Genomic DNA, 22,067 nt, shown 5'->3' with positions numbered 1-22,067 from the left:
TTATTGCTCATTAATCTCCTTTATTATATTGAAGAACATCTTTTAGCATTTCTTGTAGGACAGGACTGGTGTTAATGAAATCCCTCAGCTTTTGTTTGTCTGGGAAAGTCTTTATTTCTCCTTCATGTGTGAAGGATATTTTCACTGAATAAACTATTCTAGGATAAAAGTTTTTTTTTTTTTCCTGCATCACTTTAAATATGTCATGCCATATTTAAAGATTTCTGTAATCTTTAATTATGACCTGTAAGATTTGCACTGAGAAATCTGCTGCCAGATGTATTGGAACTCCTTTGTTTGTTATTTGTTTCTATTTTATCCTTTACCTTTGTGAGTTTGGTTATTAAATGTCTTGAGGTAGTCTTATTTAGATTAAATCTACTTGGTGTTCTATAGCCTTCTTGTACTTGAATACTGATATATTTCTCTAGGTTTGGAAAGCTCTGTTATTATCTCTCTGTTATTATATCCCTCTGTTATTATCTCATACCCCTATCTCTCTCTTTACCTCCTCTTTAAGGCCAATAACTCAGATTTGCTCTTCTGAGGCTATTTTCTAGATCTTGTAGGCATGTTTCATCTTTTAAAATTATTTTTTATTTTGTCTCTTCTGACTATGTATTTTAAAATAGCCTTTCTTCAAGATCACAATTGTTTCTTCTGCTTGATAAATTCCTTTTGTATTCTTTAGTATGTTCACTGCATTTTTTAACTCTATAATTTTTGCTTGATTCTTTTAAATTATTTCAATCTCTTTGTTAAACATATCTGATAGGATTCTGAACTACTTCTTTGTATTATCTTGAATTTAATTAAGCTTCCTTAAAGCAGATATTTTGAATTCTCTGAATGACCACATTTATTTGTCATGTTGGAATTGGTCACTGCTTCCTTGTTTAGTTTGTTTGGTGAGTTCATGGTTTTCTGCATGGTCTTGGTAGTTGTGGATGTTCCTTGATGTCTGGGTATTGAAGAGTTAGGTATCGATTGTAGTTTTCAGTCTGAGCTTGTTTGTACCTGTGCTTCTTGGGAAGGGTTTCCAACTATTCAAAGAGAATTGAGCGTTATGATCTAAATTTTTGGTCTCTGAAGCTATATTTGAATTAGGGAACACCTCAAGACCAGTAACACTGTGACTCATACAGATTCATAGACATACTGCCTTAATAGTGTTGGGTAAGATCCAGGAGAATCCTCTTGATTACCAGACAGAGACTTTTATTATCTCCCCTTCCTTTCCCCCAAAACGTAGTATTTCTCTGCGTGGAGCTGCTGGAAGCTGAGGGAGGGGTGACATAAGCACCGTTGTGGCCACCACCATAGGTACCGTGATAGGTCAGACCCAAAGTCAGCACAGGACTGTGTCTCAATCAAGGCCCACAGCGACTACTCCTGGACCATTTCTATATTACTTCAAGGCCCTATAATCAGAGGGTGACAATCAGAGGGCTCTACTATCAGAGGGTGGCAAATCATCTAGCCAGGCTGTGTCCTTCCCTTCAGGTCAGCGAGCTTCCCCGTGGCCCAGGGCATATCCAGAAGTGCTATCCAGAAGCCAAGGCCTGGAGTTGGGAACCTTAGAAATCTATCCAGTGGTCTACTTGACTGTGGCTAAGCTGGCACCCAAACCACAAGACAAAGCCCTTTCCCCTCTTTCCTCTCCTTTGCACAGGCAGAAGGAGCCTCTCTCTATAACAGCCATCACCCGAGGCCCATGGTGAGCATTGCTTGGCTGCCGCTGATGTTCACTCAAGGCCCAAGGGCACTTCAGTCAGCTCATAGTGAATGCTGCCAGGCTTGAGTCTCTCTCTTCAGAGAAGTTGGTTCCTTGTTGCCCACGGCAGGTCCAAAGTGCCATCCAGGAGCTGAACCATGGATCCCTTGATTCCAAACCCAGAATCAAGGACCTCAGGACTTTCCTTGTTCTTCTACCTCACTGTGGCTGAGCTGCTGCGCAAGTTGCAAGACAACATCCCCTTTACTCTTTCCTCAGACAGAAGGAATCTCTGCCCCTGGCCACCACAGCTGAGAATGCACTAGGTTAACTCCTAAAACCAGCCCAGCCCTGGGTCTTATTCAAGGCCCACGACAAGTACTGCCTGGAAGCCACTAATGTTTATTCAAGGCCCAAGGACTCTTTAGTCAGCTGGTGATGAATCTTGCTAGGACTAGGTTTTTCCCTTCAAGGCAGCATGTTCCCTTCTGTTTCAGGGTATGTTCAGAAACTTAGTCTTGGAGTTAAGGCCTGAAATTTGGTCTCCGGGACTCTGCTTGGTGCTCTATTTTACTGTGGCTGAGTTGCTATTAAAGTTACAAGACAAAGTCCTCTTTACTCTTCCTTCTTGTCTCCTGAAACAGAAAGGAGGGGTCTCTGTCCGAGTTGGAAGCTATGCTGCTTGGGGTTGGGAAAGGGGTCACACAAGTACTCCCTGGGCCAACCTAGCTGGTGTCTCATTAGGTAGCATGCACCCCAAGTCCAGTGGCTGTAGAAGCCCAGCAGAACACCAGGACTTGTTCAGGAATTGCAGTCCTTGCGTCCTAGTCTGCCTTTCAAGTTTATTTAGAATCCCAGAGCACTTTAGCCTGTTGTGGTGGGATATCTGGAACTCAAGTTCTGACTGCTAGCATGGACTATTTGACTCCCCACTGGCTAGGGCTGGTCTAACTGCTTCCTCTGTAGACACTGGCCAAATTCTGCCATCTGTTGCTTTTTGCTATGACATGAGAGCATTCAGATCCAATGCAAAGTCTCACAATCACTTTGCTCTTCCTCCCTATAGTGCATATATTCTCTTTTCATGCCACATGGTTGTGGTTCCTGCTAGGGTATGGGGGAGGAGGTGTAGGCAATTCAAAACTGTCTTTTCTTTCCTCTTCAGTGCCTCTTTCCTTGATATGATGTTAAAATCAGGTACTGTGATTTCTCACCTTATTTTGGTTCTTATGAAAATTCTTTCTTGTGTGGATAGTTGTTCAATTCAGTATTCTTGGGAAGGGGGAGGGCAATGATCACTGGAGGGTTCTATTTGGTCATCTTGCTCTGCCTCCCTCCATTTTCTTTTTCTCGTTATATCTATCCCAGTGACTGTGAAGGCATAGCTTGCAGTTTTGATTTACATTTTCCTGATGACTAATAATGTTTCATGTGCTTATTGGTCATTCATATATATTTTGTAAATCCATGTCTACTCAAATACTTTGTCCAAATTTAATTGGATTATTTTTATTATTAAACAATATAATTATTGTTCTTTATATTTTATAAATCCAAATCTCTTAACATATACAAATTTGGAAAGCTTTTCTTCTATTCTGTGGATTGTCTTTTACTTTTTTAATGGTATTCTTTGAAGCACAGAAGTTTATAATTATGACAAATTCCAATTTATCTTTTGTTCCTTTTGCTTTTGATGTCATATCTAGGAAATTATTGCTTAATCCAAGTCATGAATACTTACACCTATTTTTAAGGGTTTTGTAACTTTAGCTCTTACATTTGTGTATTTGATTCATTTTTAGTTAATTTTTGTATGTTATTTGAGGTAGAAAGTCAAACTTACTTCTTTTCACATGGCTATCTAGTTGTCTAGGAATAATTTTTATTGAAAAACAAACTGTAATTTTCCCACTGAAGTGCCTTGAAACCCTTATTGAAAAGCAAATGACTAAGATTGAATTCCAGCATGACAGCATGAAGAGATCTACTAACTTGTTTCCTGAATAATTGGTGAAACATATGGTATTCTGACCACAATGGAAGGAAAATCAAAGTTAAAAGCAGGAAGAATTCGAGAAGCTCACTATTACATGAAACTAAAGAACACACTCTTAAATAGCCAACAGGTTAAAAAAGAAATCATAAGGAACATTAAAAATTGTTTACAATTAGTAAAATAAAGACATAGCTTACTAACATTTTCAATAGTTAGCTAAAGCAGTGCTTAGAGGTAAATTTATAGATCATGTGTCTATAATTAAAAAAAAATCAAATTAGTAATCTAACCTTCCACCTTAAGACAACAAAAAAAGAATAGCATACAAAACCTTAAGCAAGCAGGGAGAAGGAAATAATAAAAATTAGAGTGAAAATTAATAAATATAGAATAGAAAAAAATAGAGAAATATCAATAAAACCGAAAGCTGGCTCATTAAGAGTATAAAATATTGACAAATCTCTAACTAGATTTAACAGGAAAAAAAAAAAAAAGAAGGAATACTTAGATTACTAGAATTGAAAAAATGAAAGCAGATACAACACTACCAGCCTTATAGAAATACAATAATTTTAAAGGTGTACTATGAACAATTACATGTCAAGAAATTAGATAACTTACATGTAGTATACAAATTTATATAAAGGCACAAATATCCAAAACTGACACAAGAATAGGCAATTTGAATAGACCTATAACAATGAAGAAATTGAATTAGAAATCAAAAAATGACTGACAAAGAAAAAGACCAGGCTTGGATGGCTTCACTGCTGAATTACAGTAAATATTTAGAAAACAAATAAAGAATTTTTCACAAATGCTTCCAAAAAATACCAAAGAAGGGAGCCTTTACCAACAATTGCTTTGATACCAAGGCCAGATAAAGACATCACAAGGGAACTACAGACCAATATATTTTGTGAATATGGATACAGAAACTCTAAAAAAGTAAAACTTAGAAAAACAAATTCAGCAATACATAAAAAGAATTGCACACCATGACCAAGAAGACTATATCCAAGGAATTCTGGGTTCATTCAACATCTGTAAATAAAATAATGTAATATTCCATATGAATAGAATAAAAAAAATCATATGATAATTTCAATAGACATGTAAAAAGTATTTGACATTATTCAACATCTTTTCATGATAAAAAAAATCAACAAAATAAGAATAGAATGGAATGTCCTCAATCTGATAAAGGGCATCTACCAAGGCAACCCACAGTTAAATTATAATGAGTAAAGGCTAGATGCTTTCACCCAAAGATCTGAAAGAACCTAAGAATGTATATACCCACCACTTTCATTCAACATCATAATGAAAATCCTAGCCAAGGAAATTAGGCAAGAAAAAGAAGTAAAAGACATCTAGATTGTAAAGGAAGAAAAAAAAATCTCTATTTGTAGATTACATAACCTTAAGTATAGAAAATCCTAAAGAATATAGTTTACTAAGGGTGTAGGGTACAAGATCCATATACAAAAATTAACTACAATATTATACACTTGTAATAAATAATGTGAAAACAAAGTTAAGAATACTATTCTATTTATACCAGCATCAAAACAAAAAAGAAGAAAAAGAATATTGTGGCTTCTCATGCCTGTAATCCCTATAATCTCAGGCTTTGAGAAGCCAAGTTGGGATCACTTGAAGCCAGGAGTTAGAGGTGACCCTGAGCAACAGAGAAAGACCGTGTCTCAAAGAGAAAAAAAAAAAGCTGGTTGTGGTGATGCATGCCTATAGTCCCAACCACTAGGGAGGCTGAGGTCAGAGGATTTCTTGAGCTCAGGAGTTGGAGGCTATAGTGAGCTATGATTGCGCTACTGCCTTCCAGCTGAGTGACACAGAGAGATCCTGTCTTTGTCTCTAAAAAAGTAATAATAATAATAATACTTAACAATGTAACAAAGGAAGCATAAAACCTAAATTCTGAAAGCCACAAAACTTTGTTGAAATAAATTTTAAAAGATCTAAATAAATGGGAAAATATTCTATGTTTCAGTATCAGGAGACTTGGACAATAGTTCTCAGACTCATCTGCACATTGAAAGCAATCCATGAATCCATGTCAGAATTCAACCTTACATTTTTTTGTAAAAACTGCCTAACTGATTCTACAATTCATGTGGAACTACAAGAGACCTAGAATTGCTGAATCAGTCCTGAAAACAAATGAACGAAGTGAAAGTATTCACATGTCTTGAGTTCAAACTAACTACACTGTCACAGTAATCAAGATATTGTATTGTGATCGTTGCAGTACTGGCACAAGGATAGACACATAGACATATAACTCAACAGGGTAAAACTGAGTGTTTAGAAACAAACCCATATATCTGTGAGCAATTGATTTTTGACAAAGGTGGCAATACCATACAATGGGGAAAAATTATTCTTTCAACAAACGATGCTGAGAAAACTGGAGAGTCACACATAAAAGAATGAAGTTAGACTCTTACCTCACACCATATACAAAAATCAACTCACTATAGATCAAAAGTCTAAATGTAAGAGATAAAGTGTAGGCACAGTGTCTCCTGCCTGTAATACCAGCACTTTGGGAGGCCGAAGCAGGCAGATAATGAAGCCAGAAGTTCGAGAGGAGCTGGCCAACATGATGAAACACTGTCTCTTCTAAAAATACAAAAATTAGCTAGATGTGGAGGTGCACACCTGTAATCCCAGCTACTCAGGAGGCAGAGGCAGGATAATCATTTTAACCCAGGAGGTGGAGGTTGCAGTGAGCCGAGATCATGCCACTGCACTCCAGCCTGGGCAACACAGCAAAACTCTGTCTCAAAATTAATTAATTAATTAACTAACTAACTAAATTTAAATAATAAATGTAAAAGCCAAAAATATAAAACTCTTAGAAGAAAACACAGGATTCAATTTTGATGACTTTAAATTTGTAAAGGGATGCTTATATATGACACAATAACCGTGAGCAGCACAATTTAAAAAATAGATAACTTGGCTTCATCACAATTAAAAAGTTTGTATTTCAAATAACAACTTACGGAAAGTGAAAAGACAACAAACAGAATGGGAGAAAATATTTGCAAGTTATATACCTGGTAAGAGACTTGGCTATATTCTAACACCCTTTTATGATATAAATACTCAACAAGCTAGTAATAGAAGTTAACTGGCATGTATATATATATGTGTGTGTGTACATATATATTCATATATGTAAATGTATATATTTCTATAGAGAATGGTTATAACTCAACAATAAAAAGAAAAATAACCCAAATAAAAGTGAGCAAAGGATCTTAATAGATATATCATTTAAAAAGATATTCAAATGTCCAATAAGCACACAAGAAGATGGTTGATACTATTAGTCATCAGGGAAATGCAAACCAAAACCACAGTAATATACCTATGTATACTCACTAGAATGGCTAGAATTAAAAAGTCATATAATGACAAGAGTTAATGAGTATGTGGAGAAATCAGAACTCTTATACAGTGCTGAAAGGAATGTGGAACGTTTTGCAAATACTTTGAAACGTGATCTGGCTGTTCATCAAATGGTTAAAGGTAGAGTTACCATATAATCCAGCAATTTCACTCATAGGTACATACCTAAGAGAAATGAAAACAGATATCTACACAAACTCTGGTACATGAATTTTTATAGCTCTATTAATAATAACTATAAGGTGGGAGCAACTCCAATATCCATCAACGGAAAAATGGCTAATATATTTCCATACAATTTAATAGTATTCCACTCTACAAAGAAACAAAGTTTAATAGAAGCTACAACTTATATAAATATTGAAATATTATGCTAAATGAAAGAACCCAGTCCCAAAAGTCCTCATATTATATAATCCCATTTATATGAAAGTTTAAAACAGGAAAATCTACAGAGACAGAAAGGTAGGTTTGCGATTCCTTGGGCTGCTTAGCCTGAGGGATTAGGCAGTGATAGCTAAAGGATACGGGGTCACTTTTTGAAGTGATGTAAATGTTTTATAATTGATTATGGTGATGACTGTGCATATTTGTGAATATACTGAAAACAATTGAATTGTATACTTTAAAAGTTTGAATTGTATTATATTGTATGTGACTCTTAATAAGGTTGTTAAAATAACATTCAATTTAACAATCAATTGACCATAAGTATTTGCATTTATTTCTATGCTCTCTCTTCTATTTATGTGTGTGTGTGTGTGTGTGTGTGTGTGTGTGCGCGTGTGTGTATATATAGTTATATATATATCAGCACCACTCTGTGTTGCTTATGGTAGTTTTATAGAGAGTTTTGAAATTAGGAAATATAAACCTCCAACTTTGTTCATTTTCAAGATTGTTTCGAGTATTGTGGTTCCTTTGAGATTTCGTATCAATTTTAGAATCAGTTTGGCAATATCTGCAAAAACAAAAAAGAGAGTTGGAATGTTGATAGATATTCCAACAAATCTATATTTCATTTTGAGGAGTATTACCACCTAAAATACGAAGTCTTTCAATTGGTAAAGCAAGATTTGTTCTTTTTAAGTCTAATTTTATTCAACGTTTTGTAGTTTTCAATGTACAAGTACATTAGTCCATTTCTCACTGATATAAAGAAGTACCTGAAACTGGATAATTTTTATATATTAAAAAAAGAGGTTTAATTGACTCCCAGTTCTGCATGGCTGGGGAGGTCTCAGGAAACTTACAATCATAGCAGAAGGCAAAGAGAAAGCAAGCACCTTCTTTACAAGATAGCAGGAGAGAAAGAGAGAGATGGGGGCGTGGCCAAACACTTTGAAACAGTCAGATCTCCTGAGAACTCACTCACTATCATGAGAACAGCATGGGGGAAACCGCCTCCATTATCCAATCATCTCCTACCGGGTCCTTCCCTCAACGCATGGAGATTACAATTCAAGATGAGATTTGGGTGGGGACACAGAGCCAAGCCATATCAACAAGTCTCATACTTCTTTTATTAAGTGTTTTGTATTCTAGTTTTATGCTTCTGTAAATAACTGCTTTCTTAATTTTATTTTCAAATCGTTCACTGTTCTGCTAATATATTCTAACATCCGCCCAGGGTGGTTACTCTAAGCACCCCCTTTTTGCCTATACAAAGTCCCTGTCATGCACGTCCATGTAAAGACACCACCAAATAGACTTTGTGTGAGCAATAAAGCTTTTTAATCACCTGGGTGCAGGCAGGCTGAGTCCAAAAAGAGAGTCAGTGAAGGGAGTTAGGGATGGGGCAGCTTTTTAGGACTGGGGTAAGCAGTGGAAAGTTACAATTAATGGGAGTTTTTCTCTTGTGGGCAGGGACGGGGGTCACAAGGTGCATGGTGGGAAGATCATAAGACTCAGTGTCCAAAAGAGGAATATCACGAGTTTGATTGATTCATCAGTTGGGACAGGACAGGAACATGTCATAATGGAATGTCGTAAAGTTGGTCAATCAGTTAAGACAGGAGCTGGCTGTTTCACTTCTTTTGCACTTTCCTGTTGCCTCAGGCCATCTGGATGTATACATGCAGGCTTGGGCTCAGAGGCCTGACAGTCCCCACAGTTACGCTTGTAAGAGAGGTTTAGGAAGGCTTCAATTCCTTCCCTCAACTTCAGCTGTGTCATTCTCTCTGGTCACACCATCTTTGGTGTTTTATATCTGAAATCTGCCTTTTCTTAACCTCTTCAGATTGCTGATTCATTGGATGATCTGATCTGCTTAGCATTTTGTTTCTTCTTAAATTACCTTTTCAGAAGCTTCTGTTGGAGGCATCAATCACAGCTGAGGACCAGTCCTATCCTATTCTGGCATGGAACTCCATTTTCAGTGATAAAACCCCAAATTGCTTTTGGCCTTTCTCGTTTTAAAAAGAATCAACTGGAAATTTTAATTTTTTTTTTCCTTTAAATGCATGCTGAAACTTAACTTTCCAATATATGGCTATAAAAAGAAAAAATTGAAAACAAAACAAACACAGAGATTTGAAAGTAATCATGCTTTGGAAAAATGTAACAATATCTAATAAAATATTATGCAATTGAACTACAAAAGACTTTTTAAAATGTTACTGAGGTATTCAGTATTCAATATTTTCTGTGATCTCAATCAAATGTATCAACTACAAAAACCTTGAAACATGGTAGACAAGAATGTTAAACATTTTTGTTCCTGATAAGATTTTGGATTTCTTATTTTTATTCTATGTTTTCACAGTGAAATATATCAACAATGTTGGTGGATAAATTATCTAACGTATCTCTTACCACTACTCAATGCAGACTATGGAACCATTTATTTTTATACTAAGTTTAGAGGAATAATCTATGCAAGGAAAGCTATTATGTCCACTTGCTTCAGTATTCCCAGATCATTGTTATATTGCCCTTTCTGCTAACCGGTGCTCACGCAAATGCATGTCACATAGGATTTAGAGCAGATTGCAGAAAAACAAACAACTTAACTTCTGCATAAAATACACTGTAAATAGAAATTAATTATCTTGGAGAATCTTCTTCACATTTACTATATATATTGACATACCAAATGAGGCCAAGTTGAACAAAAGAAATGCTAATTAAGAGAATACAATTGAATTCTTAATGCCAGTTTAAAAAAATAAAAAGCTAATGAGTTAAAGGAATCAGTAAAAATTAGTAATTTGTTTTTAAATAATGCAAAATGATATAAGAGAGGACCAAATTACTCTAAATGAACAATATTTCTAATTCCTCATATAAAGTAAAGAAATATTTATATTTTCTAGGAAACTATTAAGTCTTGACAGGGAATACTTCTTTTACCAAAATGTCTACATTTTATGTTGACATATTACATTTTCGTCCTTTCCTCTAAAACATACATGACTTTATCTTTTGTCACTTTATTTTGCGTCATAATTAGCAACTGGAAGATTTCATCTACTAAGTGTGTAAGAATGAAGGACATTTTCACCAGGGCTTACTACAAGTATAAGTAGTTCTGCTGAGGTATTTAGAGCAAGTAGACTTGAGCAAGGATATTTAGCCTATAAAATAATTCGGGGAACAGTAGCTGCGCTCCAAAAAGTGAAGGGTTGATCTATGGGTGAAAGATGTGCTTTGTTATCTGAAGCATCATCAGAAAGTAGAGTAAAGCATCAATGGATAAAGATAGAGGGGGCACTTTGGTTCATAATAAGGAAGAACTGTCTAATAATTGAGCATGATTGAAGTGGAATTGCATGGAGGTGGCCAATTCCCTCTCCTTGGAGGCCTTTGTTTTTGCTAATGCTTAGTATCTACTGAGTTAGCGTGCTAAGTCAGGGATTAAGTGACAGATGGTTGAGAGGAGTGATTTCAAAATTGTAGGTCACAGCACATTAGTAGGACATGAAATCAAATTAATAGATCTTGACTGGAATTTTTGAAATGAATGTTATAAATTTATTTTACTCAACATTTTGATGAAAGTCATTCACGCTTCTTGCAGAAAATGTATATAAATACAGGTAAATCAAAAGAAAAAATAATCAAGAGACTATTGTAAAGACTATAATCTTACTATTCTGTTGTTTTATACTAATTTTCTACACATTTTTGTCTGTAGACAGACATTTAAACACATTCATTTTCTATCTATATATGTGTGTTCATATTAAATTTCCATTTAATTATGTTTGTGCAGTCATTTTTCCTCACTCATTTGGAGGGCTGAAATTGGTCTATAGGACATTTTATTTTAATTGTTTTCATCATTTGTTTTTAAAAAATATTTGTAGACACATTACAGTTGTACACACTTATAGAATATGTAAGATATTCTGATATAAGTATATAATGTAAATAAATTAATGCCATGTTGGTAATAATGTGACAGGCCTTATGCTTTGTAGTCTTGTTATATTATTACGTATAGTCCTTAAAACCATGATGAAGTAGATATAATGATGCCCACTGTATAGATGAGAGCTCTGAGGATTACAAAGATTAAGAAAGTTACCAAGGCCAAATATCTAGTGTGTGATCTGGAATTAGAATGGACATAGTGCTAGATATTTCCATTTAGAACAAAATGTTTGTAAGGAAATTGTGTATAGATCAGTTATCATAGATCAGAAACTGTATTCAACTTATTTCCAATACCTTGGTACCAAAGTTGAACTTGTTTTCTGAGATTTCCATCATCTGGAAATCAAAATATTTAATAATCATCCTACCCTTGCCTCTTGTCAGGTGTGGGCATAAGTCATTTTATCTCTATGGGTCTCCCTCTATTAAAATTTTAATGGTATAATTTTAAACACAGGAAAATTTATCCTTCATAGTATACATTTGCATGAGTTTGACCCTATTTATGATCTCAATCACAGTCAAGATATAGAAAAGTTCCATTACTCACCCACTACATTTCTTCATGTCTCTTTGTAGTCAACCTTTCCCCATCTCCATTCTGGTAACCACTGAACTGTTTTTGTTCCCTGCAGTTCTTCCAATGCAAGAATGTGATATAAATCACATTATACAGAACTATAGTCTAAATTATCTTTTGTATTTGGTTTCTTTTACTTAGCCAAATCTATTGCTTCATGTATATTGACAGGTAGTCTCATGTATCAGTAGTTTGTTCCATTTCATTGCTGAATGGTATTCCATTATATAGATATACCAATGTTTGTTTACCCATTCATTGCCTGGGGAACACTTGGGCTGTTCCCCTTTTTAATGTATATAACCACTACATTTGTATTTAATTCAGTAATATACGGGAGTTCTGGTTGTTCTTCAACTTCACCAATGATTGGAATTGTCAGGTTGTGTTTTCTTTTTCATTTTAACTATTATGATAGATATGTAGGTGTGGTTTAGTCTTGTTTTAATTTGCAATTCTCTAGTAAATAGTGATGAATATTTTTTCATGTCCTAAGTTTTCATCCACATATCTTCTTTGGTGAAGATTTTGTTAATATATTTTCTCCATTTTTAAACTGGATTTTGTTTTCTTACTGTTGATTTTTTGCAGTTCTTTGTTTATACTACACATAAATCCTTTATCAGATATGTAATTTGCAAGCATTTTTTCTTTTCAAGTCTTTGGCCTGTTTTTTCTCTCTGAACAGTGACTTTTGAAGAGCAGAAGTTCTTAATTTTACTGAAGTTCAGTATATCAGTTTTTCTTTCATGTTCTTTGCCTTTGTTTTATATCGAGAAATCTTTGCTGAACTCAAAGTTGAAGAGATTTTCTTCTATGGTTTTCTCTAAAAGTTAAATATTTGGGGGGTTTATATTTAGGTTTATAACACACTTTGAATGATTTTTGTTATGAAGTGTAAGACATAGATTGAGATTCATTTATTTAGCATATGGGCATTTATTTATTCCAGCATTATTTGTCAAAAAGACTCTCCTTTTTCTATTGAATTGCCTTTACAACTTGACAGAAAATTAATTGATTACATATATGACTATTTTGGGACTTATTCTGTTCCATTCATCTATATGTTCAGTATTCTAACATAATAAATATAATACAAATAAAGGAATAGGAAGGAAAGGTAAGGAAAAGATAAAAAATATATAAGCATGCGTTATTCCTGGTAAAAATAAACATTATTTCATGAAAGTTCTTGTTCAATTAAGAGAGTGTACATATGTTCATTAGATCATCACCATCAAAACTCAAAACTTTTGAGTTTTCCATCACAAATGTGAAATTATTGAATTAGTTTTGTCCTTCTGTGATGCTCTAAAATCCAAGTTACCTAGGAGTTAAGTAGACAACAAATATATATTTATGTGTGTGTGTGTGTGGTGTGTGTGCACATGCGCGCACACACTTTTTTCTCTTTCAGTTCTACTTTTCTACTTTTGTTCTCTGCAATGGTTGACAATGGTGCCAATATCTGCTGCCTTTCCCACGACATATGTTCTCCCTTTCTTCTACAATAACTGAATTCATGGCTAGACATATACTTATTCAGAAAAAAAGGTGTATTTTCCTGAAGCCCATGCAGCTATGTGTGCCAATGTGATTATGTTATTACCAATGAGATTTAGACAGAGTATCATATGGGATATTCAGGGAACTTTTAAATTAAATTAAATTTAAGGTTTGATTTTTTTTTTTCTCTGAAGTAAGTGCTTGCATGCACTCTATATGTAATTCCTTCTTTCTCTTTTAATTTTTTCTGGTGATTGGAACAGGCATATAAGCTTACAAGTTTGACGATGAACAACCCCATTCATCTACTCACCAGTTTTAAAAGGAACTGACAGAATTTCTTTCTTTCTTTCTTTCTTTTTTTTTCTTTTGTTTGTTTGTTTGTGGTTTTTTTTTTTTTTTCTTGAGACGGAGTCTATATCTCCCAGGCTGGAGTGCAGTGGTGCTATCTCGGCTCACTGCAACCTCCACCTCAGGAGTTCAAGTGATTCTCCTGCCTCAGTCTCCCTCATAGCTGGGACTACAGGAGCGTGCCACCACTCCCAGTTAATTTTTTTGTATTGTTAGTAGAGACAGGGTTTCACAGTGTTAGCCAGGATAGTCTCCATCTCCTGACTTCATGATCCACACTCCTCGGTCTCCCAAAGTGCTGAGATTACAGGCATGAGCCACTGCGCCCAGCCCAGAATTTCATACAGTGAAACTCGCATTCCCCTTGTAGGCAGCATTTATGTAAGGATGACTCAACATAAATCATGTTCAATATTTTGCCAATTAAGTTTTCTCTGTTACTGACAAAGAGATCGCCATCATTTATTTGACAGCATTCCTGATTTCCCCTCACCACTAAACATGACCTTTGTCTTCACCATCTTCATGAATCACACCACCACATCGCTATTGGTTTAGATCAACAAATCTTGGAGTTCTCTTTGACTCTTCTCTCTCACTCCTAATCCAATCAAATCAGCAAATGGTCTCTTTCTGACCTTTACAGCATTTACAGAAATCACTTCCTCATTATTTGGTCCAAGCCATCATCCACCAGCCCTGTGGATTGCTACAATTGACCCACAGCTAGTTTCCCTTCTTCTACTCCAATCCCCTTCATTCAGTTCTTATCAGAACAACCAGAGGGAGATTATTCGAAATAAGTGGTATCATTTCATCCTCTGTTCAAATCCTGCCGAGGGTTCTTTCTCATCCAGAGTAAAATCCACAGTCCTTACTCTGTCCTTGTAGGCCTCACAATTTCTCACCTCCAGGTACCTCCCTCTGTCATCTCCTCTCTTCTTCCTTATTATCTTATTTCCACCCACTCTGGCCTGCATAATGGGTTTTTCCTACCAGATATCCTCTCTTAGTCCAGATAACCCTCACAGTTGAATCTCTCCCTGCATTCAGGTCTCTGCTCAAATGTAAACTCATCTGAGAGGACGTTTGTTTTTTTGTTTTGTTTTGTTTTTTTCCCCACTTATATAAAATATTACTCCTTCCAATACTTTATGTCTCCCATACTCTGTTTTATATTCCTTATGTCACTTAATCTCACAGACATTATTTTACAAAATTCAGATATTGCCTCCTTCCCTCACAGAGTCTGGGGCTTTGTTGCTTCGTTTTGTTCACTGATATCTCTAGAGCATCTGGAACAGGGCATGGCATGTACTGCCCCTCAAGAAATATCTGTTGAATGAATGAATAAATTAATGAGAAAAAGAGGATGTGAAGTGAATCTTCAAATCATGACTATGATACATGCTACCCATAAGATAATAACTAATTGATCTCTGATCCTCATTTTAATCTTCTCTTGAGTGGGCATAATAATATATAACTGAGGATATTCACGTGAAGATTAAATAAAATTATCCTAATAAACATCCCACACAAGGCCCTACACACAAAAAATGGAGTCAATATGAGTTTGATAAATCATCAAATTTTGAAAAAATATGCAACCAAAGTCATCTAGTGATCTTGAGGGAAAGTACCTTGCAAGATTTTTCAGGCTAATGATGTAAATAAATTCAGATAATCTCCAAGCATTAAATGGAATTTATAATGCCTTAATACAATTCTCTAAAGCATTAAATATCCATGATCAAGAAATATCTGTGTTATTTATGCCTTGTAAAAAATGTCATTTATTATAAACCTGAAACATTGGGTAGAATGTTTAGGAGGCTTTGTGACTTTTGACTAACCCCCTGAGAACAATCTTCGTAGAAAGAGATTGGCACTTCTCATACCTTGTCCCCCAGGGGAGGCTGCTGTCACTGCCAACACTCAGACAGTGCCCTTATGTAACTCTGCTGACATGAAGCATGCCTCCTTTGAGAGTGCAGTCAGTCCAGGCTTGAGTTACTTTTTCACCAGAATTACCCTGAGACAAACTCATCTGGAAGCCTTCCTGCCACCTCTGATGCATCTGCCAGCCTTCCACTCCTAGGGCAGATATTTCTCCCTCACTTTACTCAAGCTCTTCTTGTCTTACTGTAGCATCCCTTGCTTCCATTCTTTTCTTCCTTCCCAATATTTTTCCCTTGTGCCCAAAGGAATTCACTTTCCCCTTTCACTTCTTGAAATCTCCCTTCTCCTTCTGGCTGATATATATGTACATTTATAAATAAATTATAATTTATTTACATATATTCTAAAATTATAATTTTATAACCTATAAAATACAATAATCTATAATATAAAATTATAGCTTATAAAATTATATATGTAGAATTAGAATAGGTAGATTGGAATCTCTTATTAATTCTATTTAAGACGACTTTGTGCAATAATGAACATTTTCTTTATCTGTTCTGCTCAACATGGTCACCACTAGCTATATGCAACTATTTGGGATGGGGTCCCCAACCCCTGGGCTGTGAACTGGTACCTATCTCTGGTCTGTGGCCTGATAGGAAGCAGGCAGCACAGCATGAGGTGAGTGGCCAGAGCAAGCATTGCCACCTGAACTCTGCCTCCTGTCAGATCACCAGCAACCTTAGATTCTCATAGGAGTGTGAATCCTATTGTGAACTGCTCATGTGAGGGGTCTAGACTGCATGATCCTTATAAGAATCTAATGCCTAATGATCTGAAGTGGAAGTTTCATACCAAAACTATCCCCTAACCCTTCTGTGGAAAAAATATCTTCCAGGAAACCAGTCCCTGGTGCAAAAGTTTGGGGACTGCTGATTTGGGACTTCATGTTTAGTGTAACTGAGGAACTGATTGTTTTATTTTTTATTAATTTAATTTAAATAGTGACATATGGCTAGTGGCTACTATATTGAACATCATAGTTCTAGCCCCTTTCTCTTCCACCCTCAAATGAAAGACTATTTATGATTCCAGAGATAATACTCTCGACTCTTTACCTTCTGACTAATTCCATTCATCAATTGAACATATCAGTTTAATTCTTTGTCTCCTGGTTTTTCGCCTTACATTCCACCTCAAGCCCCACCATTACAGTGGGAAACTTCAACTTGTATACCTGTAACCCATCTTCAAACCCTGAAGCTCCAATCTATAATATTGTTATTTTATATGTATTATACTCTACTCCTTAGTCTCTCACATATGAAATATTAAATTTGAATCATTTACCTTTTGATCACCATAGTCGAGAGAAGTGTTAAATAATGTCTTGTGTAGTATTATGCCATCTACTAAAAGTTATCCACTGGTGCTGCAGTTAGGATTCATTGCTTTTCCATGCTATGCATCACCAACCACCTGGTCTGTAATCTTATAGCACTTAATACACTTCCAATATAAAACACTGTAGCACTTAGTAGCACTTATTGTAACTATCCCTTGATTTCTCTATATTCCCATTAGAATTTGTAGGGGAAAACTTTCTCATTTATATACTATTACCCAGCACTTTAGATGGTACTGGACACATCAAGGCTCGCAATAAAGGAGTGAATAAAAGAGTAAGTTAATGAATGAACTCATTTTATTGGCTGATGCGATGAGTCACAATATTTTATAAGATCCCTGACAACTACTCTACACTCACATGAATTATCAACAGTGATCTGAATAGAGAAATAGGGTTGTGGCGTGTCCCCTGGTAATCACACAGAGCCCAGACAGATCACAAATGCATTAGGATAGTCTCATCCTGATGAGGATTTGCATTTCTAACTAGAATTTAATCCATCTAGCACTTCAATTTTATAGGTGATAATTAGTAATTTCATCACAAATTTGGAGCTTGGAGTTATCATAGAGTCCTTAACTCAAGTTTCACAGCTTTTATTGGATAGAGATAACAGTTTAGGATTTTTTGGTTGTTGTTGTTGACTTTTGTTGGAATGATTGCTTGTTTTTTTGTGTTTGTGTTTGTTTTTGTTCTTTTGAGAAGGAGGCTCGCTCTGTTGCCCAGGCTGGAGTATAGTGGCATGATCTCAGCTCACTGCATCCTCTGCCTCCCGGAGATTCTCCTACCTCAGTCTCCTGAGTAGCTGGCACTGCAGGTGCATGCCACCATGCTCAATTAATTTTTGTATTTTTAGTAGAGACAGGATTTCAACCATGTTGGCCAGGATTTTCTCAATCTCTTGACCTCATGATCCGCCCACCTTGGCCTCCCAAAGTACTGGGATTACAGGCGTGAGCCACTGCACCCGGCCAATTTCTTGTTTTTGATTTAAAAATTATTGCTGTTTCAACAGCTTGCTTTGACTTAAACACAATGGAGAAATGGCTCATCCTTACCAGGAACTTGACGTGTTTTCTATGAATAAACGCAAAATCCAATTTCAGATGATAGTTACAATATATACCATTCAGTCTCTACTCTTACAATATTAATATGTACAGATTTTTTCTGAAAATATATGAACATTAAAAAAAGAAAATATGTATGAATTTAAGTATTGTGTTCTGTGAGACCAAGGAAAGAACCTGCAGGTTCTAACCATGTCAGCTCTCTTTGTATTTTACGGACAATGTGTTTTAAATTTCTAAGGCAGAATGGTATGATTGAAGATATTTAACACAGAGATCTTAATATGTTCTTAAGAAACAGATAGAATCTTTGCAAGCTCTAAGAGATTCTTAAGAAATTTTGAACATTACTTGTCTTTCTTATACTTTATTATTCTATTTTTAAAGGAAATAAAATTATCTAACTCTAGTCCTACTCCAAGTATTTTAAATACTATTCCTGTTAAATAATAAGAATAACAAATCATAATGGCCTAGCATTTTGATTGCTTCCCTCGAGGAAATCTCTGTTAAATGCTCTGTGTAACTTGTGTAATATAATACTCATATCAACACATAAGTTTAATATTAATATAATCGTTTTGCAGATGAGGAAGCTGAGGTCCAGGGAGGTTAAATACATTTACCAATAATATAAAAATTATACACCTTATCTATTCATTTAATTTGATTCCAATGCCCATGCCATTAACTGCTGAGCAACATTGCCCTGCTCTTAAGCTCTGCTATATGTAATTACATAAGTCCCATATTAACCGTTTTCCTCCAGTGTGAATATTACATTGTTTTAATTACTGTAGATTTATAGACTATAAAGCCATAGAACATCTGGTAGGGCAAGAGTTGTCTCCTAATATCTGGAAAGGTATATCTTTCCTCGATTTTATTTACTATTTATTATACATTATGTATTCCTCAAGTAAGAAATACATAATGTATAATTATGTATAATATATAATACCTCAAGTGAGGAATACATCATGTATAATAGTATTTTATTGTGCTTAATATATACTATATAGTAAGTATAGTATATGCTTGACATATAATATAAATAAAATATATGCTATAATATATTATACAAACATTCATATATTCATTATGTGAATAAATATATAATGCATACATTCATTTAGCTCCATAATACATGCTATACGAATTGTGATTAGAATTATATTAAATTTATACATTGTTTTATGTAAAACATATTTGCATATAAATTTGAAGTTTTCTACATAGAAATATGGTATATCTCTTTATTATGATCTTATTTGCCTTTTATAAAGTTATATATTCTTCTTTATTTAGCTCTTAATGTGTCTTGACAGCTATCTTTCAAAGAATTTAGTAGTGTTTTTATTGTTTTTAATGGTATTATTTTCCATTATTAAAAAAAATCAATATTTCTTTTCAAATACATCAATGATAAGGACTAATAAGACTCGATTTTTAAACTTTTAATTTTGAAATAATTTTAAATATAAATAAGTTTTTCCAATATGATGTAGGGATATTTGACATACCCTTCACCCAGCTCTCCCTAATGTCAACACCTTGCACAGCCATGGTATAATGTTCTAAACTACAAAATTAATTTCAGTACAACATTATCAACTAAATTAAAGACTTTATATGAAATGCATTAGTTTTTAAGGTTCTTTTTCTCTATCAAGATTATATAATAAATTTTGTTGTTTCGTTCAATCTGTGACCATCAATTTTTTATTGTCTCTTCCAGCTTTGACACTTTCTAAGGAGTACTGGGGAGTTATTTTATAGAATGTCCCATAATTAAAGTTTGTCTTATATTTTCTTATGATTAGATGAAGATTATTTTTTAAAGGATACAGACAAATGATGCATTCTCAGTATATCACGTCAGGTTACATGGTGCCAATACATCTTTTTATTGGTGATATTACCTCAATCACTTGGTTAAGGTGGAGTTTGCTGGGTTTCTCCACTATAAATCTACTATTTCCCCCTTTACAATTAACAAATATCTTGGGAGATATACTTTGAGACTTTGTAAATATCCTGTTTCTCCTCAAACTTTGACCCCCTAATGTTATTATTCATTATTAAGTCTTGCAGATGGTAATTATTAACATTGAATTCTACTGGTAATTTTTTATTCCATAATTCCTTCTACATTTGGAGTTCTTTAAACAAGAGATAACTCCGTTCATCTATCGATCTCTCTATCGCTATATCTGTCTATCTAACTATCCATCCTATCACCTACCTGTCTATATATCTAAATCCATTTATTTATTTATTTCCATTTGGATCCCTATATTAATTTTAGTATATGTCTTTTAATTCAATAATATTATTATTTAATTTATAGCTAAAATTATTTCAGGTTTGTCTCTTGGAAGTACTTTCTGGTTGACTCCTGTTCTCTCTTCAATATATCTCCATACCTTTTTTTTTTTTTTAACACTTTCTAACTTTCTGGTACCAGAAAATGATTCTACTGCTCTTTTTTCATGGAACTGTAGATCTGATTTTGTGTATTGGTGTTGAGTTTTAGCTTAAAGTGTGAATTTTAGAAAAACTTTGGTAGGTTATTTTTTATTCTGAAATACATTATAAATGTTTTTAGAAATATTTTTAATCTTAATTGCAGTTTATTATTGTATTTCTCTATATCAATTTTACAGATTATCTAAAAATATTAACACGATATTTAAAATGGCCTAGGTCACATATCTATGGAATGGCAAAAAACTGGACTTGATACAACTATTATAATTCCAAAATCCATGATCACTGTTCATACCACTGAGCCTATCATAGGAAGAGACAAATACTATCCACTTATCATAACATTAAGCATTTAATACACGGTTATTTGTAAACCATGATGGTTATAGCTTCTGTACCTCCCTAAAAGAGTCATGTATGGAGCCCTGTACAACCTTTACCTCAGCCAAGGTTATACACCAAATACCTGGTAAAAATGAGATTCACACTCAGATTTGTCTTGCTTTAAATGCTACCCCACCTTGCCATCCCTAAAATACGAGCAATCTGCTGAGATGTTAAATTTCAAAGTTGTTTTGGTGAATGATTTGGATAAGACATGAGTGTATATGTGTGTGTGTGTGCATATATATATATATGAATGTACATTTACATGTAAACATACATATAAGAAGTCTGTGTGTACATGTATAGAATGCAAAAGACTCCATCATAAAATGGTTAGAGCTAATAACTGAATTTAGTAAAGTTTCAGGGTATAAAATGAATGTATAAAAATCAGTAGTATTTCTATATGCCAATAACAAGCAATCTCAAAAATAAGTCAATAAATCAATTTCATTTACAATAGCCAAAGAAAAATATCTAGGGATAAATTTATCCAAGAAGGTGAAACATCTCTACAATGAAAATTATACCATCAGAGTGAACAGGCAACCTACAGAATGGGAGAAAATTTTTGCAATCTACTCATCTGACAAAGGGCTAATATCCAGAACCCACAAAGAACTCAAACAAATTTACAAGAAAAAAACAAACAACCCCATCGAAAAGTGGGCAAAGGATATGAACAGACATTTCTCAAAAGAAGACATGCATACAGCCTGCAGACTCATGAAAAAATACTCATCATCACTGGCCATCAGAGAAATGCAAATCAAAACCACAATGAGATACCATCTCACACCAGTTAGAATGGCAATCATTAAAAAGTCAGGAAA

This window comes from Mandrillus leucophaeus, unplaced genomic scaffold (assembly GCF_000951045.1).
Source record: "Mandrillus leucophaeus isolate KB7577 unplaced genomic scaffold, Mleu.le_1.0 Scaffold717, whole genome shotgun sequence".
In the NCBI taxonomy this organism is placed as follows: Eukaryota; Metazoa; Chordata; class Mammalia; order Primates; family Cercopithecidae; genus Mandrillus; species Mandrillus leucophaeus.
Note: the sequence above shows the minus strand (reverse complement) of the source record.